Source organism: Gorilla gorilla, chromosome 11 (genome assembly GCF_029281585.2).
Source record: "Gorilla gorilla gorilla isolate KB3781 chromosome 11, NHGRI_mGorGor1-v2.1_pri, whole genome shotgun sequence".
Classification (NCBI taxonomy): domain Eukaryota; kingdom Metazoa; phylum Chordata; class Mammalia; order Primates; family Hominidae; genus Gorilla; species Gorilla gorilla.
The window spans coordinates 110,626,572-110,653,946 of record NC_073235.2 but is presented as its reverse complement, the minus strand read 5'-3'; the positions used below and the strand labels follow the sequence as shown (position 1 = coordinate 110,653,946).

The following is a 27,375-nucleotide window of genomic DNA, read 5'->3' as shown; positions in this document are numbered from 1 at the left end:
CCAGCTGAACAGCAGGTTCATTTATACTTTCAAGGAATAACTCTATTTGTGACTTCAATATTTGACATCCCCTATGCTTTTAATTTACCTAAAGAGACAAAGAACAGTAATTACACTATGTTGGTCTTAATAAATATCCTCATCATTTTTACTTGGGCTTATTTTGGGAGATGGGTGAGGTATACTTGGCTTGCAAATTTTAAGCTATAAATAGCACTAAAAATGTTCTGATTAAGTTTAAAACACTTTTGATGAGGTTTTTGTTTTGTTTCTTGGAAGACAACATTGTTTTTTTGAATGCTGGCTTGAGCATTACTTTAGTAAATGAAGGCTAAAAGGAAAATACCTAATGAAAGTATATAGTAATGGCACTTCCTCATATGATGTTTAACATTTTTTGAGATCATTTACTAAGTACCATAATACTTGTGGAGGAAAATGCAAAGATGAACAAGATAGGGTGCCTGCCCTGCCAGGGATGCTGAAGGGGATATGATGGGGGAAATTTTGTATTTGTCAATTAACCTCAATAAAGCTGGAAAAAAAATCAATTAATTAATTAAAAATGGGGAACCTAAAGTTGGAAAACAAGAATTTCCAGGAGTGGGTTAAAAAAAAAAAAAAAAAAACAGGCTTTCTTGTTGTTGTTGCCACATCTACTGCAAGAATGAAGACCATTCTCAGCAACCAGACTGTTGACATTCCAGAAAATGTCGACATCACTCTGAAGGGACGCACAGTTATTGTGAAGGGCCGCAGAGGAGGCCTGTGGAGGGACTTCAGTCACGTCAATGTAGAACTCAGCCTTCTTAGGAAGAAAGAGGCTCCGGGTTGACAAATAGTGAGGTAACAAAAAGGAACTGGCTACCGTTCAGACTATTTATAGTCACACACAGAACATGATCAAGGATGTTACACTGGGCTTCCGTTACAAGATGAGGTCTGTGTCTGCTCACTTCCCCATCAACGTTGTTATCCAGGAGAATGGGTCTCTTATTGAAATCTGAAATTTCTTCAGTGAAAAATACATCCCCAGGGTTTGGAGGAGGTCAGGTGTTGCTTGTTTGGTATCTCAAGCCCAGAAAGATGAATTAATCCTTGAAGGAAACAACATTCAGCTTGTTTCAAATTCAGCTGCTTCAATTCAGCAAGCCACAACAGTTAAAAACAAGGATATCAGAAAAATTTTGGATGGTACCTATGTCTCTGAAAAAGGAACAGTTCAGCAGGCTGAAGATCTAAGAGTTGTCCAGCTACAGAAACAAGATGCTGGAAGACTCCTAAGACCTATTTGTGATATTTAAATGATGCAATAAAAGACCTTTGATTTTGGGAAAAAATAGGTGTCTGAACTATAAAATGGGAAGAAAGGGGTATGTGAGAGATAAGTCTGGAAAGGTGAAGTGTCAGTCAAGACACTTGCAGTTGTAAATGTCAGAAACCAACACAAACTCCCTTGAGATAACATGGGCTTAATTGATAATAGAACTATAGGGTCTAAGAGGTGAGGTTAGCTCCAAGCCTGAGGAGATCCTGGGACTCAAGCAAGGTCATTAGCTCTTACTCTCCCACCACACCTTCCCACTCCCCTCACACAAAATCTTCATCCCTCCCTTGGTGTTACTCTCCTCTCTCCTGTCACCCTCCTTCCCTTGTTCTGCAGACAGGCATTCTCACATGGTGGGAAAGATGGCCATCAGGGGCCTCCAATTCACATCCTTCCAGTCCTGTATCCCAGTAGGCAAGGCTCCTTCCACAGCTTCAGAGATAAAAATTCCAGGGAAGGACTCTGATTGGGTGGGTCACATGCCCACCCTGGCTCAACTGCTATAGCCAAGAGACTAGGGTACTGTGAATAGTACAGAGGTCCATGAGCCAGTGGCTGCCTAGCTGAGCTTATTCTCAGCCCTAATCTTTCAGCCTTTTTCTGGGATCATCCCCTTAATTCTGGTGCTGAGGATCTGTATTAGTGAGAGTGAATAAAATCAGTCATTTTGCAAACACAGCTTTTTTTTTTTTTTTTTTTTGAGATGGGAGTCTTGCTCTATCTCCCAGGCTGGAGTGCAGTGGCATGATCTCAGCTCACTGCAGCCTACGCCTCCCAGGTTCAAGTGATTCTCTGCCTCAGCCTCCGAGTAGCTGGGATTACAGATGTGTGCCATGACACCTGGCTAATTTTTGTATTTTTTAGTAGAGACAGAGTTTTGTCATGTTGGCCAGGCTGGTCTCGAACTCCTGTCCTCAAGGGATCCGCCTGCCTTGGCCTCCCAAAGTGCTGGAATTTCAGGCGTGAGCCACTGTGCCAGGCCAAAAGCAGTTTTTTTAAATGCATTTTATGTCCCAGACTTCATGCTTAATCCATGAAAAACAATGACAAATCACAAACCCCTGATGTCAGACTTCAAGACTAGTCTGAAACAGTTTTTCTCAAAGGATGGTCCATGGATCACCTACTTGGGAAGCACTTGAGGACCTTGTAGAAATTATGGAATTCAGGACCCTAATGTAGGTAGATCTTCAGAATAAAAATCTGTGAATGTGTGACCCAGGAATCTGCGGGGTTTTTTTTGTTTTTTGTTTTTGTTTTTTTTTTGAGATGGAGTCTCACTGTCGCCCAGGCTGGAGTGCAATGGCATGATCTCGGCTCACCGCAACCTTTGCCTCCTGGGTTCAAGCAATTCTCCTGCCTCAGCCTCCCAAGTAGCTTGGACTACAGGCACCGGCCACCATATCCGGGTAATTTTTTGTATTTTTCGTAGAGACAGTGTTTTGCCATGTTGGCCAGGCTGGTCTCAAACTCCTGACCTCAGGTGATCCGGCTGCCTCAGCCTCCCAAAGTACTGGGATTACAGGCATGAGCCACCACACCCGGCCTAGGAATCTGCGTTTTTAACAGCATTCAAGAACCTTGACACTCAAAATGCAGCATCACTTAGGAGATCATGACTGTTGGAGAGGCCCCATCCCAGACTTACTGTATCAGATTCTGCATTTTGACAGAATTCTTACCCATTAAAGTTTGAGAAACACCATCCTAGAAGATTCTGTTCCATGTGAATTTTGAGAACCACCAATCCAATGGAAGACTCATCTGTGTAGCACAATGTAATGGGTACATTTATAAAGGAACACATGAGATCCTCTAGGAGTGCATAAAAGGAGCAGGTTCCCCTATCAGGCAAGGTTTCCAGAAGAGGTGTGATGTCATCTGCTTTTTTTTTTTTTTTTTTGAGACAGCGTCTCGCTCTTTTGCACAGGCTGGAGTGCACTGGCTCAATATCAGCTCACTGCAACCTGCGCCTCCTGAGTCCAAACGATTCTAGTGCCTCAGCCTCCTAAGTAGCTGGGATTACAGGTCGTGTGCCACCATGCCTGGCTAATTTTCGTTTTAGTAGAGACAGGGTTTCACTATGTTGCCCAGGCTGGTCTCGAACTGCTGGCCTCAATCAATCCACCCGCCTCGACCTCCCAAAGTGCTGGGATTACAGGCGTGCACCGCCATGCTCTGCTAATTTTTGTATTTTTAGTAGAGATGAGGTTTTATGTTGGTCAGTCTGGTCTCGAACTGCTGGCCTCAAGCGATCCACCTGCCTTGGCCTCCCTAAGTGCTGGGATTACAGGCACGAGCTACCATCCCTGGCCTTTTTTTTTTTTTTTTTTTTTTTTAGAGTGAAAGTTTATTAAAAAGCTTTAGAGTAGTAATGAAGGGAAGGAAAAGAAGAAAAGAACACTTGGAAGAAGACCAAGCAAGTGACTTGAGAGACCAAGCACCTGTTACCTGCTTCTTAAAGAGCAAAGAGAAATTAGCCAGGCTACGTAAGAGGATGGGCCAGGAGTGAGAACTCTCATCAGAGGGAATCACATGTACAAAGTCCTGAGGCAAAAGAGAATACTGCAAGTATTCTCTTTTGGTAATTAAAACAAAACAAAACAAAAAATGTACCTCTGGCCAGGTGAGGTGGCTCACACCTGTAATCCCAGCACTTTGGAAGGCAAGGAAGAAGGATTGCCTGAGGCCAGGAGTTCAGGATCATCCTGGGCAACACAGGGAGACCTTGCCTTTACAAAAAAAAAAAAAAGAGAAAAAAAGAAAAAAGAAGTTAGCCACGTTGTGGTGATGCGTGCCTGTAGTCCTAGCTACTCAGGAGGCTGAGTTGGGGGGATCCCTTGAACCCAGGAGTTCAGGGCTGCAGTGAGCTATGATCGTGCGACTGCACTCTGGCCGGGGCACAGAGTGAGATCATGTCTCTAGCAAAACAGAAAAAAAAGTACCTCAAATTGCAGGGTTTAAAGAAAGCTTATTTAAACTTTGAATATCAACCAAAGGAAATTTTTTCTTAACTCAAAGCTTAAAGATTTGCTTATTAATCTTCTGGAGGGTGGGAAGAGGAATCAGAGTTTTAGATTTCTGTTTCATCCCTGACCCCTTTGACCTTTTTTTTTTTTATCATTCCTTTGTTCATTCATTTATTCAGATATATATACATTGGGCCTGTGCTAGGTGCCTACTAGATGGTGGTGAGTGAAACTGAAATAGTGCCTGCCCTCAGGGAGTTTATAGGTGAGATGGGTGAGCGTGGGAAAACCAATAAAACTGATAAATAAGTGTGTACTTATAAAGTGAGAAAATGGCTAAGAAGTATGCTATGATGGAAAACAGACAGGAAACTGCAAGGAAGGTCTGTCCAATCAGACCAGCATATCCCTGCAAAGCGACCACAGTCACTGCAGGTGGGATGTGGGCGGTCTTACCAGGCAGTCCTGCCCGCGTGCACACACACGCACACCCTATTTTGCTGGGAATCCGCAAGTGGGGGTGAAGACCTCACCTCAAAACCACCCCTTTTCAACCTGCGTAGGAAAGGACAGTGAAAACGGATTTTCACTGCAGCCCCAAAACGGGAAATGAGAAGCAATCTCCAGAATAGTCCCACTTTTGGAAAGAACTTATTTGAGTAATTAATTCCCTTAGACAAGGGAGCTGCTAAAAACCAGCCCGACCCTGACATGTTCTAAGTGACATTTTCCAATCGCAAACACCCATTTTGGCGTTGGGTGGAGCAGTGAGGAGACTCCACGACACACGCCATTGCTTTCACAATGTGTACAAGAGGAACTGTATATAAGAAAGCAAAGAAATAAGGAGGCCTGGCGGGTGCGGTCAGGCCTTGCCTAGCTGCCGGGTCCCTCGGGCAGGAAAGACGCGTCCTCGCGGCCTGGAACCTTGTGTGTCCGGCTCTGGCTGCCCGGGCCGCCGGCGGAAGCATTTCAGAGTGGGACCGCGAGAAGCCGGTTGTAAACAGAGCCGGGCCGGGATGGTCAGCGCCCGGGCGGGCTGTCACCGTGAGGCGGGCGGCGGGCTGCGGGAGTCAAGCCCCCGCCAGGAGCGGACTGCAGGCCCCTCAGGTGAACGGAGAGTAGCAGCCGGGGCCCAGGTGAGCATCCGTCTGCTTCTGTGCTGCCTGGCCGGCCAGTTTGGGGGATGGGGTGGGGACGACAGCATTGTAAATATCCGAGCAGCTCCCAGGGATAGCAGTGATTTTGCTGTTTCTTGCATGCTCAGGTTTTTATTACGTGCTGGAGATTGTACCACACTGCAATGGCTAATGGGTGAGGGGAGATTACATGATGCATTGTCTGCTTATTTTTGTGAATCAGGTATGTAATAGGAGGAGAAAGTAGTTGAAATAGTAGGTGATCTTGTTGAGTGCGTTATTAGTACCCCTGCCATCCCCGCCTGGGGATTATAAAACCAAACCCCAGCAGAGCTTTTAACCTACATCAAGCTGGGGCTTCCAGAAAACCATTGTTCTTTCTGTCGACTCTGTCCGTTTTTAATGTATAGTAAATGACACCACATGACTGATGACAAGCATGGTTTGGTCTTGTAGGAAAGAATTATTAAGCTAAAAAATCAAGATAAGAAAATCTCACACCCATCCCTTAAATAAAAATAAATTACTACTGAGATATATATTTCGATGACAAATTGAGACTGGTCTGGATGTATACCTTGCAAAGCAAGACAAATTTGAATTTACCAGGTTAAACTGAGATTGAGCCATGCTGTTGTAAACTTATTTAGAAGTTTATTTCTCTCTTCTTTTTTCTTCCTTGGAAGGGACCAGAGAGAAACAGCTGAATTTTTTTCTCTATATTTTAAGTAATCGTAGTGAGTTGTGATTTGTATTTATAAAGTATTTTATTATAAAATACTACATGTAAATTATAATTGGCATACTTAAAATACAAGGCAGTTTTTGACTGACTGACTTCAAGAAAATGCCTTAACAAAAGCTGGGCTATATATCTAGTCTCTAAAAATGTCAATAGACATTTGTAACCTTGGTCACATAGTCTTTTAGACAGAAGATGAATATTAGGTTAAATTGCACCTACAATAGATAGATATACATAGAAGAAATGATACTAATTCCTGATGAGTTTTTCTTTACAATGAATATTTTTACAGTGTCATGGTTTATAGCAAAAACTATAAAGCCAGACTACTTCAGTTTGAATTCCTGCTTGGTCACTTCCTAGTTGTGTAATCTTGGGCAGTTTACTTAGCCCTTCTGTTTCCTAATCTGTAGAATGGGAGTAATAACAGTATTGACCTCATTAGGGTTTTTATTATTGTTATTTTATTTTATGTTATTTTATGTTATGTTATGTTATGTTATTTTATTTTGAGACAGGGTCTTACTCTGTCATTCAGGCTGGAGTACAGTGGCGTGATCATGGCTCACTGCAGTCTCGACTTCCTGGACTCAAGCAATCCTTCCACCTCAGCCTCCCTTGTGGCTGGAACCATAGACACAGGCCACCACACCTGGCTAATTTTTGTACATTTGGGAGAGACAGGGTTTCGCCATGTTGCCCAGGCTGGTCTTGAACTCCTGAGCTCAAGGCTTAGAACCGTACCTGGCATATAGTAATTGCTATATACATGTTTGTTAATAAATATATAAAATAAAAATATGCCAGTGTTGAAAGTGGAATGGTGATTACCAGGGCCTGGAGGGAGGCAGGCAATGGGGATTTGTTGTTTAATGCTGCGGTCCCCTGGTGGTTTTTGGCACCAGGGACCGGAAGACCATTTTTCCACAGAGCGGGTGGTGTGGGGTCGGGGAGTAGGGGGGTGATAGTTACAGGATGAAACTGTTCCACCTCAGATCATTAGGCATTAGTTAGATTCTCATAAGGAGCGTGCAACCTAGATCCCTCGCATGCACAGTTCACAATAAGGTTTGCGCTCCTGTGAGAATCTAATGCTGCTGCCGATCTGACAGGAGGCGGAGCTCAAACAGCAATGCGTGGCTGGTCCATCGCTCACTGTTGTGTGGCCCGGTTCCTAACAGGCCATGGACCTGTACTAGTCTACAGACATGGGGGTTGGGGACCCCTGGTTTAATGGGTATAGAGTTTCAGTTTTGCAAAATGAAAAGAGTTCTGGAGATTGGCTGCACAACAATGTGAATGTACTTAACAATACTGAACTGTACACTTAAAAATAGTTAAGATGGGGCTGGATATGATGGCTCAGGCCTGTAATTCCAGTGCTTTGGGAGGCTGAGGCGGGGGCATTGCTTGAACCCAAGAGTTGGAAGTTAAGTGAGGTATGATTACGCCACTGCACACCAGCCTGGGCAACAGAGCAAGACCATGTCATAAAAAAAAAAAAAAAAAAAAGGTTAATATGGTAAATTACATATTATATGTATTTTACCACAATTTAAAACTTTTAAATACCAGTGTTAGCAAAGTTATGTTTTCAAAATTTTATTAGCATGCTGCAGCCCCATTCATAGTTAGTTGCCTTTGCCATTATGGAAATACAGCTTCTGGCAGTCATCAGTAAGATTCATTTTTTTAGTAGATTTGTGTAATTGAGGTTTAATTATAAAGAACACAAACAAATGATAAGAAACAACACCTAAGACTGTGGCAGGCAAAATTCTAAAAATGTCTCTCTACTAAAATTGCTGTCTGTAATCTGTGAAACCTGTGCATATAATAAGATATCACTTTCTCGATTATGTTATGTGGCACAGTTGAATTTAAAATGGTGAGATTTTCTGGGTGGGTCTAATCTAATCACAGGAGCCCATAAAAGTTGGGAGCTTTCTCTGTCTGGGAAATTGGAGAGACTTAAAGTAGGGGAAGGACTCAACATGCTGTGTTGCGGCTTCGAAGGTGGAGAGGAACTGTTGAGAAGGAATTTGGGCAGCCTTGAGGAGTGCTGGAGGCCTAGAGTTGCTGAGGGTGGCCCCAGCTAACAACCAGCATAGAAAGAAATGGGGACCTCTGACATAAGCCACAAGGAACTAGATTCTGTCAACAATCCCAATAAGCTTATAACTGGATTCTTTACCTGAGTTTCTATTAATAGATAAGAGCCCAGCCTGGCCACCACCTTGGTTTCAGCCTTGTGTGAGAGACTCTGAGCAGAAAACCCAGCCAAGCCCATCCAGTCTTCTGACCTTCAGAACTGTGAGAAAATAAATAGGTGTTGTTTTAAGCTACTGAAGTTTGTAGAAATTTGTTATGCAACCATAGAAAACTAATACAGAAAGAAAAATTGAAACAATAGCAAAGTATCATTTTTTCCAAATCTCAAATTAACATAAATTTTCAAAAATCCTCCTCAACAGTTAGTGTGCAGTGCAGCAGACACTTGCAAATGCTAGGAGGGATGCACACTTGCTGTAACCTTTCCGAACAGCTCATTGGTGAATGTATGAAAAGCCTCAATGATGCTCCTAGCTTTTGACCCAGTTAATTCCACTTCTAGGGTCCATCCAAAGGAATTTATCAGAAATATTTTAAAAGTTAATGTTCAAAGATGCTCAATATAACTTTATTTAGAAAAAAACATGTGTAATAACCTAAATGCCCCAAAACGGGAACAAATTATGGTGTCATCAATAGATACAGTGTTATATAGACACTAAAAAGGATTTTTTAATGAAGAAGTTTAGCAGTGTGGAAAGGTGTTACCAATGATTGCTAGGTGGGGAAAAATGCGTATCTGTAGTAAGCTCTGAACTATGTTTAAAAAAACAAAATCTACATAAGGGCTGAAAGGGCCACAACGGGGCAGTGCTTTTTTCCAGTGGAGGGTGAATAGGCATTGTTTATTTTGCCTTTTATTCTCTTTCGTATTTTCAAAATGACAAGCAATGAACATGTAGTACTTATTTATAATCACAAAAGTCAATAAACATTATTTTAAAAGCTGTTAAGTCTCTACATTGTGGGGAATACAATGACTATAAAACATTGTACAGTCAAATACTGGAGATAATAAAATCCATAAATAACGTAATTATGTGGCAGAAAGTGATTTTTTAAAGAAAACAAGATATAGAAAACAAATTATTATTGAAAAGATTGAAAATAAAGTTGGAAACTTATTTCTCAGTAGGGTAATAAGTGAAAGCTTCATGGTAGAAGGATCACTGAATGTCATATAGAAGTAATAGAAAAAGGAGGCACATGGCTGAATGTTCATTAAAAGTATTTGTTTTCTCATAGATTGATGGATTTAGGTTTTGGGCTATGGACCCAGGTTAATTATACTAGTGGAAAACAACTGTGAAGAATATGTAACCATTTACAGAAAAAAATGGTGCCTGATTAGGAAAACCAAGCTGGTTCTAGCCCAGTAACATCTTCATTAAAAAACATCCAAGGCTAATATTTACTGAATATTTATGAGATACTTGACATACTCTATTACAGTTTAATCTTGTATATAGCCTTTGCTTAAGACTTGAAGTCATTCATTTACATATTTAAAAAGTAGGCAGATAGACAGGTGCTAATTTAATTACTAGTTTCAAAAGACCTGACTTTAATGGGAACTTGGAGAAGGTTAGATTGGGCAGTTTTTTTAGGATTCTTTATCTCTAGTCAGTTTCCAGCAGCATCAAGCTACTGCTGCTGTTACTTTTATTTTCCCATTGTCACCCTATCCTATTTCACCTCACCCTGTCCTCCAACACCCCTAGAAAAGTACAGAGAGTGTCTGTGGCCCCATTGGTTGCTGGCCAAAGGCTGATTTGCTTCAGCAAATGTTAACCCCTTAAAATAAAAAGTCTGGAGGGATATCTAGCAAGGAATTGTTTTTTTCTTCTTGCGTTCTCCTTTCAGAGTACATTTGGCATTTGGTTCATAAGGAACTGAACTACATCCTAGCTTGGAGTTTCTGATGCAAGCCAATTAATTCAGAGAACTCAGTGCTGAGTGAGAGCGTGATAAAAATGACCACCAGCAATAAATTCCATGCATTATGTTTGCTCTGTTTCATTGGCCACTGTGGGATCATACCAGACATTGAAAAACATGCATAATTTGCCTTCGTGCTGACAAGGTAAAAGTTTTATTTGTTCCATAAGTAATTAATCTTGATGACAGTATGAGTTATGAGCAAAAACCAAAGTCAAAATATGGAGGCAATTGCATTAAGATGTCAGGCATGCTGTTTTCATTAACATTTTGTTTGTTTTCGTACACTCATTAATTGTTAATCTGAGTTATGTGGTTCAAATAGAATCCTTCAATTATATGCCACATTTATGACCATGGTAGAGATTTACTTATCCAGTTCTCCTGACTAGTGTAACCAGTTTATAATTCAGTACAAACTAAAGCTCTTCTGTCTCGCATTAGCCAGTTTACCTGTGAATACTTACGTAACTGGGAAATTGTTAAATATCCACTTCACCTTGTGTTCTGTAGGTGTGATTATATAAATGTTGATTTTTCAGTCACAGAACAAAAAACATGTGTTGCAGGTTAGAAACATGAGAAATATAACTAGCAGATTTTTTGCTCCAGGAAATTAGCTGAATGATCTCCTCCTACATGTTCTTGATCCACTTTTACCTGCACTATAACTTTTCCAGAACAACTTCTCTTCCACGTTCAGGGATTCATTAATTTGTTAATTCAGCAAGTAAGGATTGAGCACTTGTTTTGTGCCATGGCACAGTACTTGGAGCTAGGAATGAACAAGACAGGCACAGTCCATGCCTTCATGAAGCTTACAGTCTAGTGAGGGAGACAGACAGTAAACAGGCCATTTGAAAATAACTTGCGTGCTCACTTTGGCAGCACATACATTAAAACTGGAACAACACAGAGATTAGCATGGCTTCTGTGCAGTGATGACATGCAAATTTGTGAAGAGCTCTTTCAGATAATGTTAAGATGTATATGGTTTATACAAATGGTAAAAAATTATAAAGTTAAAAAAATAGCTTGAGATGCATAATAATGGAAGAAATCTGGGTGCTATGGGAGCATATAAGAGGCCATTCAAAATGGACCTGGAGGTCAAGAGAGATGTGATTCCTCGTCAAGGACTGGACAGCTGAATTAGACTTAGCCAGGTTGTGTGTGTGGGTAGGAGGTAAGGAGGGCACAGTGTTGATAAAGAAGATGAGGGTGATGGTGGTGGAAAACAGTGTTCCAGGCAGAGGAAACAGGATAGGTGAGAAAGCAAGTGGAAAATTCCAGGTTTGGTTTTGTTTTCAGACAGGGTCTTTTCTGTTGCCCAGGCTGGAGTGCAGTGGTGTGATCATAGCTCACTGCAGCCTCAAACTCCTGAGCCCAAGTGATCCTCCTACCTCAGCCTACTGCATAGCTGGGACTATAGGTTCATGCCCCCATGCCTGGTTAACTTTAAAATTTTTTTTTGTAGAGATGGGGGTCTCACTATGTTGCTCAGGATGGTCTTGAACCCCTAGCCTCCAGCAGTCCTCCCATCTTGACCTCCCAAAGTGCTGGGATTACAGGTGTGAGCCACCACACCTGGTCCCAGTTTCTATAAATCCTTTCTTTTTTTTTTTTTGAGATGCAGTGGCACAATCACAGCTCAAAGTGCTGGGATTACAGGCATCAGCTACTGCTCCTGGCCTCTATAAATTCTTTATGTGTAGATATAGAGTGGGGTTGAGGTGGAAGTGGGTGTGGGGTGAGGGTAGGGGTAGAGAGAGAGATTAAAGAGATAAGGACAAGAAGGTAAGCGGCCATAAACTCTTTCAGGTAATGTTAAGATGTGTGTAGTTTATCCAAATGGCAATAGGTTTTAATTTTGGAAAGAACATTTTGGTTGCAGTGTGGTGAATGGATTAGAGGAGGGTAAGACTGAAAGGAAGAAGATTGGATGGTGGTGATTGCATGAAGGCAATGGAGACAGAGAAATGGATAGATGTGGCCAATGCTGTAGATGAGAATTCATATGACTGGCTAATTTGGAGGGATTGCAGGTGAGGGAGCCAGAAGGATCAAGAATGATGTTTATTTTTTGGGGACAGAGGATATGTCCTTTACTCTATGGTGAATGTTGGGAGGAGGGGCAGGTTTGAGGCAAGATGAGTTCTCTGTCGCATATGCAGATCTAGAGCTTGAGAGTAGTATGTTTCCTTTTTTTTTTTTTTTTTAAGACAGAGTCTTGCTCTGTTGCCAGGTCAGAGTTCAGTGGCATGATCTTGGCTCACTGCAACTTCCGCCTCCCAGGTTCAAACAATTCTCCTGCCTCAGCCTCTGGAGTAGCTGGGACTACAGGCACATGCCACTACTCCCAGCTAATTTTTGTATTTTTGGTAGAGATGGGGTTTCACCATGTTGGCCAGGATCGTCTCGATCTCTTGACCTTGTGATCCACCCGCCTTGGCCTCCCAAAGTGCTGGGATTACAGGCGTGAACCACTGCGCCCAGCCGGAGAGTAAGATGTTTCTTGTCTGCCACGTGGATTGCAGCTAAAGCCACAGGATGGAGAAGATCACTTGGGGAGGGCAGAAGAGAAACTAGATAAGAGGGTTATGGGCAAAACAGGAATACCCACATTTACGATATGGGCATAGGAAGGGGAACCCATAGAGGGTAGTGGGAGGAGCCTCCAGAGTTGAAGGAGAAATACCAGGAGAGAGCATCTGTGAATTCATGAGAGCAGTGGAAAGAGTGGGTGTTCAGTAGGTCAAATACTGCTGTGTGGTTAGGTCAGATGCTGAGTGAAAAGTCTTTAGGGTTTAGCAAAAAGAAAATCACTGGTGACCTTTTCCTGTGAAGTTTCAGCTGGGGCAGAATCAGACTGCTTCTTGAGGGGAGAATGAATGGGCAATGAGAAATGGAGTCAGAAAGCATAAAGAACAAGTTTCTTCAAGAAACTTACAAGAAAAAAGAGAGGAAGGGGAAAGTTTCCTAGCTGTGGGGGAACTTGGGTGGCAAAGACGGATTTTATTCATTTTTTACTTTTTTGAGAAGAGATATTCCTTTTGAATTTTTATGCAACACTTGCGCCACTGAATCCCTCCTTTCCAAGACCACCAGAAAAGCTGATACACAGCAACTCCTACTGCCTTGAAAATGCTGGAGGAACCTTGAGTAGATTATAACCTTATTTCAAAGCTTCCTAAACTCTGTCGCCACTCCCTCCACCAGTTCATTGGTTTATAATGGAGATCAAAGAGAATGTGGTGACCTTTTTGTTGGTATCAGACACCAGTGGGCATCCTGTACACTGCTTTGGAGTTCATAAAACACTACATTATGTTATTTGATTTGCACTCCAAAAAAGGTGAGACAAGTATCCTTATTTTCCTCACATCACAGACAAATTACAGTTGGCCCTCTGCATCTGTGGGATCCACATCAGCAGATTCAACCAACCATGGATCAAAAATATTAGGAAAAAAAAATTCCACAGAGTTCCAAAAGGCAAAACTTGAGTTTGCTAAATGCTGAATACTACATTGACTCCACCAAATGAGAGGATGTATAGGCACTGTAATAGATATTGTAAGTAACCTAGAGATGACTTACGGGAGGATGTGCGTAGGTTATATGCAAATATTGCATAATTTTATATGAGGGACTTGAGCATCTGTGGATTTTAGTATCTGAGGGGATCCTGGAACCAGTCCCCCATGGATACAGAGTAACTGAAATTCAGATTCAAGTTGCTTGTCCAGAATCACACTTCTCATAATGATACATAGAAAATTGAGACCCAGATTGGCTAATTCCAAATATTGTGGTTCAAAAGTGGTTGCCTCACGCTGAAAGGTTGGCTATGGTCTCTGTATTTTCATGGTAGTATGGTAATATGAAACCAGGGTGTGTGTGTGTGTGTGTGTGTGTGTGTGTGTGTGTGTATTTTTTTTTTTTTTTTGAGACAAAGTCTCACTCTGTCACCCAGGTTGGAGTACAGTGGCTTGATCTCGGCTCACTGCAATCTCTGCCTCCCAAGGCTCCAGCAGTTCTCCCACCTCAGCCTCCTGAGTAGGTGGGACCACAGCCATGCGCCACCATGACTGGCTAGTGTTTTGTATTTTGGGTAGAGACAGGGTTTCACCCTGTTCCCCAGGCTCATCTCAAACTCCTGAGCTCAGGAGATCCACCTGCCACCACCTCCCCGCAAAGTGCTGGGATTATAGGTGTGAACCACCACACCCAGCCAGCATATCATCTTTTAGTAGATTATAGAAACAAGACTGAAGGTTGTGGCTCAATTTTGTTATTTTGTTTGAACCCTACATACATTGATATTTGCCCGTCCCCCCAACAAAAGTCAAGTTAGTTTTAGAAGGAGGCAGTTTATTTTATTTATTTATGTATTTATTTATTTGAGATGGAGTCTCTCTCTGTCGCCCAGGCTGGAGTGTAATGGTGCAATCTCAGCTCACTGCAACCTCTGCCTCCTGGTTTCAAGAGATTATCCTGCCTCAGCCTCCCAAGTAGCTGCGATTACAGGCACCCGCCACCACAACCAGCTAATTTTTGTATTTTTAATAGAGACGGGGTTTCTCCATTTTGGCCAGGCTGGTCTCGAACTCCTCACCTCAGGTGATCCACCTGCCTCGGCCTCCCAAAGTGCTGGGATTACAGGCATGAGCCACCGCGCCCGGCCAGCGATTTATTTCAATATGCCTTAATCATCAAAATATGTTTGAGATGCGTTGGTGGTATAGTGGTGAGCATAGCTGCCTTCCAAAATATGTTTGAATTATCGATTGTAACATCTAATTTGAAATATTTCTTTTAATTCTTTTGACAGAAACATTTGTTTGCAGGTTGTTTTAAGTAAACATTTTTACAAGTGTTTCTGTTTATTGGCTAAATGAAAAATGATGTCGCAGGGAAACACTAGTAAAAGGCTTGGGCAATTAGGACTATGTAAACATTTGCAGAAGCACTTGTTTCACCTAAATGAAGTCACAGTTATTATACCCTTGCAAACATTCCAAGTAATGTGTCCAAGGTCACTAAGACAATTGAGGTTAGCTATTTAGTTAGAGAACAACTTTTTACTGTGTTTGTTCAGGAACCTGTCTTCTACCATTCCCTTAGAGAACTTATAATAATAACACAGAAGTATTATAGAGGTGATTTTTTTTTTTTTTGTAAATTAACTGTAAACTACTTCCCTGGGTGTAAATATGATATTTAGCAATTAACTCTCTGGGTCATGGGATTAACAAACAGATTTTGAAATAAATAATAAAGTTGCTGGTGTTTGACACTAAAATTTGAAGCACCATGTTCATGTACTAAAATTTTAGCCATATTATCCCAGGGTAATTAATTTGCTTTGAATTGTCTTATGGGGCTGTGTGTGTATCTTAGAGTCTTGTTTCTACTCACTGACCATATTTCCCTAGATAAGTAACTTCATCTTTTTAAATCTCAGTTTCCTTGTCTGTAAAGTAGTAATAATAGCAGCTCTCTAATAGGGTGGTTGTGAGGATTTAACAACATAATGCCGTAAAAGTCTTAACATACGTTAAGTAGTAAGTACTTTAGTAAGTATGCAATAAATATTAGCTATAACTTTTTAATCTTGGTCTTAGATTAGGACTTATAAGAACTATATTTTGTTTTTAAACATTTTATCAAATACATCATTCTACCTTTAAAATGTGTCCATCCACATTGAAGGAGTCCTCTGCAGGACATGTTTAAAGAGTTTAGCATAGCCGTAGCAGTGCCTAATTCAACTATTTGAGTCCCAGCTATCATATGCCTATCATCCTAATGTCAGAGCAAAACAATCCAAGAAGTATGGATCAGTCAGAGCCCCAGAATTCAACTCCAGAATGTTCAGGCATTGTTTGATAAAAATCTGTGCCATGATAATGGTAATAGTCCATAATAAAAGAAATTCAGAAACTGTTTTAATGTAAACCCAGATTAGGGGGATGAAAACATAGTTCTTACTACTCTTTTTTGTTTTTTGAGATGGAGTCTGACTCTGTGGCCCAGGTCAGAGTGCAGTGGCGCAATCTTAGCCCACTGCAACCTCTGCCTCCCAAGTTCAAGTGATTCTCCTGCCTCAGCCTCCCGAGTAGTTAGGATTACAGGCGCCTGCCACCACGGCCAGCTAATTTTTGTATTTTTAGTAGAGACGGGGTTTCACCATGTTGGCCAGGCTGGTCTCAAACTCCTGACCTCAGGTGATCTGCCCGCCTCGGCCTCCAAAGTGCTGGGATTACAGGCGTGAGCCACTGCACATGGCCAGTTCCTACTATTCTTATCCTTCATACCTTATAAGCTTTTCTTCTGTCCTGTGTGATGGGCAGAGATTCTTCTGTCCTTCAATTTGTGCATAGTTAAATGACAAAGACTCATTCTGTTATTTTGCCTTATCTTGTGCTTATCTTTGAGGGTCAGAGACAGTGTTTTGTCTGCCTTTGCCAGCCTTGCTTGTTTCCTGACTAAATTGGTTAAGAGGCTGATTGGTAGCCAAGGTTGTTGTCACAGATTAAGTCCAAAAGGGAGGGAGAGGTCATAGATGCAGCCCATCACTGCTGAGTATGTCTGCCCTTTCAAACAAGAGGTGAGTCACCTTTTTGCTTAGATCTTATCACTGGTCTCATACTCTCGGGATGCCAGTTAACAAAGACCTAGGCTCACTTTTTAGCAGGTTCAAGTTCAGCAGAGACAGAAAATAAATCAACTAGTTACTTCTCTCATACATTTACTCTGAATGCCCATAGAAACTGGTTTGTGAGAGTGTGCTAAGCCATAAGCCGGTTGTTGTTTTGAAGGTTAAAGTTTTAAGTATTCTCCCTTCTGCTGGTGAGTTGCAATGTCCAAAAGAGTTAAAGTCAACAGGAAGTGAGGGAATTATTAATTTCCCATGACATCCTCACCACCCAGCAAAGGCCTTCTGTTGGACAGGAATGTGTCTGTGGGTCAGAAAGACTTGAACAGCTTGTGAAGAAGGCCTTTGCATTCTTGCCTTCCATGTGTGGTTGTTAGTTCACATAGTGCTCACTCTCTGGTGGAACCTTTGAGGCTGTTATTGTAGGCTGACAGCTTCATGCAAGAAGCAGCATGATTTCTTTTTTTTTTTTCTTTTTGAGATGGAGTCTTGCTCTGTTGCCCAGGCGGGAGTGCAGTGGTGTGATCTCGGCTCACCACAACCTCCGCCTCCTGGGTTCAAGCAATTCTCCTGCCTCAGCCTCCTCAGTAACTGGGACTACAGGCACGCGCCACCATGCCTGGCTAATTTTTATATTTTTAGTAGAGATGGGGTTTCGCTGTGTTGGCCAGGCTGATCTCAAACTCCTGACCTCGTGATCTGCCTGCCTCGACCTCCCAAAGTGCTGGGATTATAGGCATGAGCCACCATGCCTGGACCACAGCATGATTGCTGGAGCAGGAATGATTGGTTTTGTTGTATGTTTTTGTTTCCTTTGTTTTTTATTTCTTTCGACTGAAGTAATCTCTGTATACCTATCATTGTCATTTAATTGTGTTCTGTTACTTAAAATTCTTTATTGTCCCTTAATTAGTAATGATTCCTTATTTATGCTTGTATAACACCTTTGTATACTTCTGTTGAAGTGCTTTTTATATTTGATTTTGTGTCTTACTTTCCACTAGCTATTTAGCTCTTCAAGAGCAGGAGCTGTATTTTGTGTCTAATATCTCACATAGTGTTTGGGTACTTGGTCCGTCCTCTATAAATGCTTGTTGAGGATAAATGGTTATGTGATTAGAAATCAGCTAACTTCTAATAGAAGTAGTAATTGTTTTAGAGTTTGTAAAGAACTTTCACATACTTTGTCCACATTTGTGCTTCTCTGCTTTCTCAGGTAGATGGGAGCAGGCATTGGCAGGACTTCCATTTGCAGATAAGAAGGGCACAGAGGCCCTGAGTCAGCCTGACTTGCTGGATGTCAGTTAGCTCAGAAGGCAGTATGGGGACATGACCCTTTCCTGGTGTCATAAATTTATGTTCTTCCCATTGCCACACTTCTCTCACACTGAACAAACTCAATACTTAGTCTGAGTGGCTCAGGGGTTGGATTCAGCCTACTCACTCCTTGTTTATGGTCCTTCTACTAACATCAGGGCCCCTGTGTGATTTAAGGTGATTGAAAAGGTAATTGAACTTGGGTGGCCCAAAGGACTCAGTAATTAGACAAGGATTTGAGGAACTTCGTTTTCTTTTCTTTGGGAACTACAATTGACAATAAATGAATCATGGGTTCTCTTTCATCATCTTTAAAATAGTCCCATTACTTTACTCACCTCTCTTTTTTGAGGTTACTACAAGTATTTATTAAGAAGTTTATCAGGCAGGCGGATCACGAGCTCAGGAGATGGAAACCATCCTGGCTAACACGGGGAAACCCCGTCTCTACTAAAAAATACAAAAAAATTAGCCGGGCTTGGTGGCGGGCGCCTGTAGTCCCAGCTACTCGGGAGGCTGAGGCAGGAGAATGGTGTGAACCCGGGAGGCAGAGTTTGCAGTGAGCTGAGATCGTGCCACTGGACTCCAGCCTGGGCGACAGAGCGAGACTCCGTCTCAAAAAAAATAAATAAATAAAATAAAGAAGTTTATCAGAGTTCGAGACCAGCCTGGCCAATATGATGAAACCCCATCTCTACTAAAAATACAAAAGATTAGCCAGGCGTGGTGGCGGGCACCTGTAATCCCAGTTACTCGGGAGGCTGAGCAGGAGAATCACTTGAACCTAGGAGGCAGAGGTTGCCGTGAGCGAAGATCACACCATTGCACTCTAGCCTGGGCAACAAGAGTGAAGCTCCATCTCAAAAAAAAAAAAAAAAAAAAAAAAAAAAGTTTATCAGAGCACTTAAAAATTTTTTTTATTCCATAGGTTTGTGGGGAACAGGAGGTATTTAGTTACTAAGTTCTTTAGTGGTGACTTGTGAGATTTTGGTGCACCCATCCCCCAGGCAGTATACACTGAACCCGATTTGTAGTCTTTTATTCCTCACCCCCTCCCCACCCTGTCCCCCTAAGTCCCCAAAGTCTATTTTCTCATTCTTATGCCTTTGAATCCTCATAGCTTAGCTCCCATTTGTGAGTGAGAACATACGATGTTTGGTTTTTCATTCCTGAGTTACTTCACTTAGAATAGTAGTCTCCAATCCCATCCAGGTTGCTGTAAATGCCATTAATTGATTCCTTTTTATGGCTGAGTAGTAGTGCATCATATATATCTATATGGTATATAGATATATATATCTCACAGTTTCTTTCCATTCGTTGATTGATGAGCATTTGAGTTGGTTCCACATTTTCGCAGCTGCAAATTGTGCTACGATAAACGTGCATGTGCAATTGTCTTTTTCGTATAATGACTTCTTTTCCTCTGGGTAGATACCTAGTAGTGGGATTGCTGGGTCAAATGGTAGTTCTACTTTTAGTTCTTAAAGGAATCGCCACACTGTTTTCCATGGTGGCTGTACTATCTTACATTCCCACCAGCAGTGTAGAAGTGTTCCCTTTTCACCACATCCACGCCAACATCTATTTTTTTTTTTTTTTTGATTATGGCCATTCTTGCAGGAGTAAGGTGGTATCACATTGTGGTTTTGGTTTGCATTTCCCTGATCATTAGTGATGTTGAGCATTTTTTCATATATGTATTGGCCATTTGTTATCAAGCACTTTAAACTTTATTCTAAACCATGCATGTGAAAAATGATTATTTTCTGTAAAAACCAAGTGATTTTTTCCTGAGATTAACTCAGTTTTAGTTTTGTGAGATAATTAGATAAACAGAGTCCTGTATTGAATTTAGAAACACAGCCTCTATTACTCAGGCTCAAGTAGAAGATTCTAAATAGTTATATAAACTGATGACATCTTTAAGTCTACTTCCCCAGCCCTTTCTGGGTATCTTGCATATTTGGTCTCACTGTACTTCCTTGTTACATTCACTGTTGCAGTCAGCCACACTAGCTGGCTTGGCCCTGATGGAACCTACTTGCACCTCACCTGTGACTCCTGTTGCAGTTGGAGGCTGATAAAGTTTTTATCATGGAAGTTTTTGCCTTCTTCCTCTCAGTCCCAAGATAAAGCTAATTCAAGTGGTTCTTTTGTTTGTTTTCTAGTCAACGTTCTCTGCCATGGAGGCAAAGGGAGATGGAAAACATCAAGTCTGCATTTTTAGACATTTCGTAACTGAAGTTTGTGTCTTCCTGCTTTGTTTCTAAGAGCAAAACATATTGGATCTCTGGTGGTTTTATGAAAATGGGCTTCCCAACCAGAAGCTTTGGTTTTCCAATTTCACATAAAGGTGCAGTAACACTGCTGCCTTCAGTCGCAAAGCAATCTGAGATTTAAAGTGCCATGCTTATATTTAGTTAGGTTTCTGAGGCAGCAAATGTCTCAATGATTTTGCAGGTGGCAAACAATAAACATGTGCAGAGATGTACTGAAAAATGCTTTAAATGGATTGTTGGGACTACTTCAAAGGGAACATCTCATTACTGGTGTTGTAAAGAGCTTGAGCTCTAAGTCATTGGAAAATGAACCCAGCCAAGTTGCTGATAGTGTAGTGGTTCACAGGACAATTCCTAAGTAATGCATAGGTGCTTTGGTTTCTATAAAAGGTCTGAGTGAGGTTTTTGCTACCTGATCTTTGCCATGTTATTTTTTAAGCCCAGGTTTTAATAGTTAGGACGACTTTTCTACCAAGAAAAAAATGTAAAAGGTTGAGTCAACATAACGTTTCGGAAAGTATGTCAAATTTTACTGAAACGAGCCTATAAGGAATTCAAATATAATTTTGCCAGGAAACTAGAGTGGTATATATACTTACAGATGTCAGTGGCTTGAAAATATACTGTTTATTCAGTTATTCATTTGGCAAATGCTTACTGAGTACCCACTGTGTACTAACCACAGTTCTAGGCCCAATGAGAGTTACACAAATGGAAGAGGGCAGAGTTGCTGCTTTCAAGTTCCTCTAAGTCCAGTAGGTAGGCGTGTTACTTGATATCAGGTAAGTTACTTGAGATCATTGAGCTTCCTCACTTGTAAAATGAGGGTAATAGTACTCACATTATACATTTTGGGGCTTAGAGATATGAAATACCAAGCGACATACCTGGCACAAAATAGGCTTTTGATAACTTGTAATTATTGTCATCGTCATTTGAGAAGGAATATGCAGCATACAGTATATGTTGTGGGGGAGGTACCAAAGATATTCAGTGGCAGTTTAAAGAAAGAACAGACCATTTTAGGATCAGGGACCCAAAAAAGCTTGCGGAAGAGGTGGCATTTGAGCTGGGCCTTGAAGAATAGAATTTCAGTAGGTTGAGGTGGGAAGAGGGTATTTCAGAGATAACTGCAAGCCTTTCCTGAAATAACTGGAAAAGCAATAGCATTCAGTTTGGAGGTAAAGAGTGTGTGAATTGAAGTAGAAAGTTGGAATGGCAAACTAGCCCAAGATTGTGAAAGGCCTAGAATGTCAGGTTAAAGAGTTGAACCTTGTTGTCAGTGGGAGCTTCATCGAAGGGTTTCCCTGGTGCCCAGAACAGTGTCCAGCCCATAGTAGGCACTCAGCAAATACTTACTGAATAAATGAGTATAATTTTAGACAAATGGAGCTTAGTAAGCCAGGTAGAAATGTCTTACAAATAGCTGGGAACATAGGACCAGAAGTCAACTCTGAGATTGAGACTGAAGGTAGAAATTTGAACAGCGTGAATATAGAAGTTATTGGAGTTGCACGTGTGGATAACTTGGTTTAAGGAGAACTTCATGTAGCTCTAGCCAGAGAAGAGAGCTCAGACAACACCCCTATTTGACCAGGAAGGGAAGGAAGAAGATGGAGACTAAGTGGGTAGAAATGAGAAGAAAACTTCAGTGAATGTGGTACCCACAAAACCCTGGGAGGAAACTTTTAAGGAGGGGCTGGTTAACAGCACAAGGAATTTAAGGACTTTGGAAAACACTAATGGCTGTGTAACAAGGAGGTCCCTTGGTGGCCATAGAAGAGAAGTTCAATTGAGTGGGGTCTTGTGTCAGGTTGTAAGGTATAAGTAGGCACAGCACTCCCTGGGACATTTTTTTTTGTCTGTTTTTTTTTTTTTTTTTTTTGGCAAGGTTAGTATTTACTGGTATTTGATTTTTTTGGAGCATACATTTAAACAAACAGTGTGCCCAAACTGTGTATGTAGTTTTGATTCCAATTAAATATTGGATAAAAGTACACCTATTTATTTTCACTGAGTTATGAGATCATGACTGATTTTTATTTTCTTTTCCATATCTGTCACTATTTACCAGAGTTTCTACAAGTATTTATTACTTTTAGAACTGGAAAAAAATTATATAAATTATTTTTATTTATTTATTTATTTTGAGACAGGGTCTCACTCTGTCCCCCAGGCTGGAGCGCAGTAGTTCAATCACAGCTTACTACGACCTCGAACTCCTGGGCTCAAGGGATCCTTTTGCCTTAGCCCCCTGAGTAGCTGGGACTACAGGCACATGCCACCACACCTGACTAATTTTTTATTTTTAATTTTATTTATTTATTTATTTTTGAGATACAGTCTCACTCTGTCACCCAGGCTGGAGTGCAGTGGTGCAATCTTGGCTCACTGCAAGCTCCGCCTCCCGGGTTCACGCCATTCTTCTGCCTCAGCCTCCCGAGTAGCTGGGACTACAGGTACCCGCCACCATGCTCAGCTAATTTTTTGTATTTTTAGTAGGTGAGGTTTCACCATGTTAGCCAGGATGGTCTCCATCTCCTGACCTTGTGATCCACCCGCCTTGGCCTCCCAAAGTGCTGGGATTACAGGCATAAGCCACCGCGCCCGGCCTATTTTTAATTTTTTGTTTGTAGAGAAAGGGTCTCACTATGTTGCCTAGGCTGGTCTTGAACTCCTGGCCTCAAGTTATCCTCCTGCCTCAGCCTCCCAAAGTGCTGGGATTATAGGTGTGAGCCACCACCTCCAGCCCAAATTATTTTTTTAATGGTATGCTCTTTATGTATTGTGGCAATAGTCTTCTCTTTCATTTAAACTTAGATAAAATGTAGCAATTTAATGTTTGCTTCAAACCTATGAAAATGGGATTCCATCTGTGTTTCTAGCTGTCTGTTTCATCTGATAGGCCTCTGAGCTCTTTTTATGAGGTCCACCCTGGCACCATTTCCTTACCAGCTGCTTGCGGCATGCCTGTGCTCCATCCACATCCTTACGTCACCATGTAGCCTCGTGGTCCAGAAAGGCCATTTTACTAGGGGCAGATCCTCTTGTGGTGTGTCCTTCACATTATGTAACTCTTAGAAAATTCTCAGTCAGCCACAACCTTCAACCAAGGTGATGTGAACGCCCTCAATGTGGACCATCCTTGTAATCACCCTTGGCTCTTATTTTTGAAAATTGATAGACATAGGTTGTCCTAGGTGTCTTTGCCATTGCAGTTTTCTTCCCAGTCCAGCTGCTTCTAAAATGATATGGCCCCAGACACCTTCAGCACTCATAATATTCTAAGTCACTTAGCTAAGAGGGAGGAAGTCAGCGCTTTTACCGTCCAGCTCAGGAGGACACAGCATCTCTGTGTGAGTCAGGGTAGAATTATTACTCATAAGCGCTTCTGTCTCTGTGTGGGAGAACTACTGTATTCATCCTGTTAATTAGCCTTGCCTAACAAGCATGTAAACAACAGATTTCTTAGTTAGGAAATAGCGATACACTGATTCGTTTTGATGCATGCATAGGATTCTTTGGGTTGAGCTCTTTTATTTCCTCAATTTCTCAATCTATTAAATAGGGGAAATACCCCTTCTTACAGAAAGGGCATTCTATACAAATATTAGATAAAATGTCTATAGGTCACTGAGTTTGGCTGAAAAGCAGTGTATTATAAATAGTTCGTTGCTGACTTTGCCTTTGTTGGACTGACAGATCTTTCCAGGAAGAGATGAGGAACACTTGGTTGTTGAATGGGTGAGGTCCAATGGAGTGCTCCATAATTATGTGGCAGTTTACATTTGTAAAGGCATGTTGGAGCAGCTACCTAGTGAATGATCCACACGCAAAGCAATTTGATATTAGCAACTCTATGGGATACAGGTAGCTGAGTAAGGCATGCAGAGGTTAAATGGTTTGCCAGAGGCCACCCAGCAAGTGAGTGGTTGAGCCAGATTTAGAACACAGTTCTAATTAGCTCCTGATTTCCAGTTTTGTACTGAGGCAAGCCACACTGCACCCACATGCTGATCTTATTCCCTTCACTTTGTCAGAGGAAGGTCCCCTTTATATTTTGACCTATCTGAATATATTTATTATATTTTGATTAATTTCAAAACTAAATGAGGCAGGCTAGTAAGAAGTACTGAATTATAGAAATTAAACTTGACATCAGACTTTTGTACTGTAGTGAATTTGAGGGCTATAGAGCTCAGGGAAAAGATGAAATTCCAAAGAGTAAGGTTGGAAAACAGAGCCTAAAAGAATGAAGACAGAGTATTTAGGAGGATAAGTAAGAAGGTCACGGTGTCTGCAGTCAAGTAGCTCAGAGTTTAGAGTAGGATCTAGAGAGACTGGCTGATCATTTCGGTACAATTTGGCAAACCCAGGGTGCTATGAGAGCCTGACCGACTAGGAAGGGCTCCCCAATTTGGACAAAAGCATGGAGGAGTAAAACAACAAGGTGGGTGGGTGTTCGTCAAGAACTTTAAACTGGAGAAGTAGATAGGTCATGAGGCGCTATCTCTTATGCAACGTGACAACAATGCATTTGTTCAATGCCCGCACGTGCGTGTGTGTGTGTGCCAAACACTATTCCATGTATTTGGGGTCCATTAGTGAACACAATGAACACAAATTCCTGGACTTGTAGAGCTTATATTTTAGTGGAGAGAGAGGACCACTAAATGTTAAATAAGTCAATTAAATGGTATGTTAGAAGATGGCAAATGCTTAAGGAAAAAGGGTACCTCAAGCCAGGTGATCAAGGTTAACATGAACAGTAGTAAGTCATCTTCATAGTATATAACCTTAATATTATATGATAAGAATGGTACTTCGCCTCCGTGGGCTTCCACTCAAAAACATATAGCCCTGGTTTAATAATGAGAAAAACATCAAACATGTCCAAAATGAGGGACATTCTATGAAATACCTGACTATTACTCCTCAAAACTGTCAAAGACATCAAAAACAGGTAAAGTCTGAGACATTGTCATAGCCAACACAAGGCCCAAGAAACATGACAACTAAATGTCATGTGGTATCCTGTATAGGATCCTGGAATAGATAGAGGACATTAGGGAAATTTGAAGAATTCTGAAAAAAGTATAGACTTAAGTTAATAATAATGTAACAATATTGGTTCATTAATTGTGACAAATGCATCATACTAAGGTGAGATGTTACATAGAGGAAACTGAGCATGGGGTATATAGGAACTGAGTGTATTATCTTTGTAATAATTTTATAGATATAAAACTGTTGGCCAGGAGTGGTGCCTCATGCCTGTAATCCTAGCACTTTGGGAGGCCAAGGTGGGCGGATCACCAGAGTTCAAGAGTTCAAGACCAGCCTGGCAACATGGTGAAACACCGTCTCTACTAAAAATACAAAAATTAGCCAGGCGTGGTGGCGGGCGCCTTTAATCCCCACTACTCAGGAGGTTGAGGCAGGAGAATCGCTTGAACGCCATGGGGTAGAGGTTGCAGTGAGCTGAAATCGTGCCACTTCACTCTAGCCTGGGCGAAAGAGCAAAACTCCGTCTTGAAACAAACAAACAAACAAAAAACTGTTTTAAAATGAAAAGTTTATTTAAACAAAAGCAGAGTAAGGGAGATCAAGAGTCTAGGGCAGAGAACTGCATTATAATTTTAAAGAGGGTGGTCAGGGAGGGTCATATGAACAATTACCTAAGGAGCGAGTTGTCCATGTTGGGGTATCTGGGGGAACAGCAAATGCAAAGGCCCTGAGGTGAAAACTTGCCTGCAAGTTTAAGAGCATGAAAGTGCTCGTGGGGCCTCTTACCTTCTTTGGGCCTCAGTGGCTTCTTCTATGAAATACTAAGGTTGAAAACATAATCCCAAAGGCCAATTTCCTTGTCTAACAGTCTATGGCTTTAGACCATGTGGATTAGAAGTATTCCACCAACCAGCATGGCCAACAATGGTGATATACATTTTTTTTTTTTTTTTGAGACAGGGCATTGCTCTGTTGCCCAGGCTCGAGTGCAGTGGCGTGATCTCAGCTCACTGCAACCTCCGACTCTCTGGTTCAAATGATCCTCCTCCCACCTCAGCCTCCTGAGTAGCTGGGACTACAGGTGCACACCATCATGACTGGCTCATTTTTGTATTTTTAGCAGAGATGAGGTTTCACCATGTTGGCCAGGCTGGTCTCAAACTCTTGGTGGATCAAGTGATCTGCCTGCCTCCCAGAGTGCTGGGATTACAGGCATGAGCCACTGCACCTGGCCTGTTATATACTTCTAACCATCCTGCAAATACCAAGCCAGAAGCATAAAAAATAATATATCTAGATAGTTTGATAAACCAAAAAAAAGAGAAAGAAACAAATAATTTTTTGAAGGTTATTTGCACCTTACCATGAGTAAAGACTGAATTTGAAACACTGGATGAGAAAAGGAATATCAGTAATCTTCAATGAACAACTTAATGCTCTGAACCTTGGTGACTTCTTTATAAAATGGGAAACTTGTACTTTGTTTATGTTCATTTCAGTTTTTAGTAAGGAAAGAACAAAAAGTTTTAAGATTTATTATATTTATGTATATTTCTGTCTCTGGTATACAAGATGAAATTGAAAAATATCCCAAGTTTCAAAATTATAGAAGCACTAAAACCCTGTTACATAGTTGGAGAGACTGAAGGTTTAACTTTAGACTCAGAAAAAAAACCCTGTTTACAGCTAGAAATGTTTTATAACTAATGTATATCTCTAAAAATAAATCTGTGCCTTGCTTCATGAAGTACTAACATAATAAATATCAAAATATATAAAAGTAGACAAATTCATAATCATTATCACTTTGCAAGAGGTTCTATAGAGGTCCTATGAACTGCAAACCTCCTTGATACATCTAAAATAAAGGTCTGTAGA

The 27,375-nt window shown here is 41.3% G+C and overlaps 1 protein-coding gene, 1 non-coding gene and 1 pseudogene across 3 annotated transcripts in view; all 3 read left to right on the top strand.

Annotated features, from left to right (window-relative positions):
- The first annotated feature begins 590 nt into the window (after window positions 1-590).
- LOC101153904 (large ribosomal subunit protein uL6-like) lies at window positions 591-1,304 on the top strand (annotated as a pseudogene).
- A 3,800-nt stretch (window positions 1,305-5,104) lies between these two features.
- PLEKHM3 (pleckstrin homology domain containing M3) overlaps window positions 5,105-27,375 on the top strand; it is a 203,710-nt gene continuing 181,439 nt past the window's right edge. The window contains exons 1-2 of one of the 2 annotated variants that reach the window (XM_055379506.2): window positions 5,105-5,435; window positions 10,156-10,375. The gene's annotated coding sequence lies outside the window, so the exon portion shown is untranslated. The remainder of the gene's footprint in view (window positions 5,436-10,155; window positions 10,376-27,375) is intronic. The other variant, XM_004033125.5, reaches the window with a different exon arrangement.
- LOC115933825 (U6 spliceosomal RNA) lies at window positions 11,103-11,206 on the top strand. Its single transcript, XR_004069677.2, has one exon. It is a non-coding gene; the product is annotated as a U6 spliceosomal RNA (small nuclear RNA).